The sequence below is a fragment of the Wasmannia auropunctata genome, unplaced genomic scaffold, assembly GCF_000956235.1.
Source record: "Wasmannia auropunctata unplaced genomic scaffold, wasmannia.A_1.0 LD336078.1, whole genome shotgun sequence".
Taxonomy (NCBI): Eukaryota; Metazoa; Arthropoda; class Insecta; order Hymenoptera; family Formicidae; genus Wasmannia; species Wasmannia auropunctata.
Window position 1 is genome coordinate 427970 of NW_012026812.1, and position 686 is coordinate 428655.

The following is a 686-nucleotide window of genomic DNA, read 5'->3' on the forward strand; positions in this document are numbered from 1 at the left end:
CGTCGCTCGTTATTCGTTAAAAAGTTATTAACAAAATATATGTGAAAATATGTGTGGACGGAATAGGCATAAATATAACTATAATAATTAAAAAGTTATAAAAAACTAAAGGACTTCGCCCCCCCAATCCCCCATTGGTATTATTTTTTGTTACTTTTTTTGTTAATAACTTTTTAACAAATAACGGCTAAAACCACCTAAAGGTCACTTGGGGTCATGACCTTGACAACATATATAAAGGGCAAGATCATTGGAGCAGCCTCCCTTCATCGGTATATTTATCCTAACTTTGTATTATTATAGCCTACTAAAACTCTTTATAAAAAAAGAAAAAGATTACGTCAAATATATAAAAAAGTATTGTACGTAACATCTTTCCTAAATCAAAAATATTATTTTAACAAATAAAAATTGTCTAAAAACAAATATGAGATCATATAAGTTGCCAAGTATTTGATTAAACATAGAAACAAAAATATTTTTTAAATAAACCGTTTAACCATCCAAAAATACATGCAGCAAAAGTTAAATGCTATTGTCTTTCCAAATATTTTTAAGTTTCATATATAAAACAGGGTTAAAGTGATTAAAATGACCAATGAGATCACAGTGAAGCAAAAACTTGGCATGCCCGGATTGCATTAATATTTAATTGATTAGATATATATAAAATGCGGGCACGCCAA

At 28.4% G+C, this 686-nt stretch overlaps 1 protein-coding gene across 1 annotated transcript in view; it reads left to right on the forward strand.

The window, feature by feature from the left end:
• The window catches only part of LOC105449075 (intraflagellar transport protein 80 homolog), a 26199-nt gene that overhangs the window by 10501 nt on the left and 15012 nt on the right, over positions 1 to 686 (forward strand). The window lies entirely within an intron of this gene.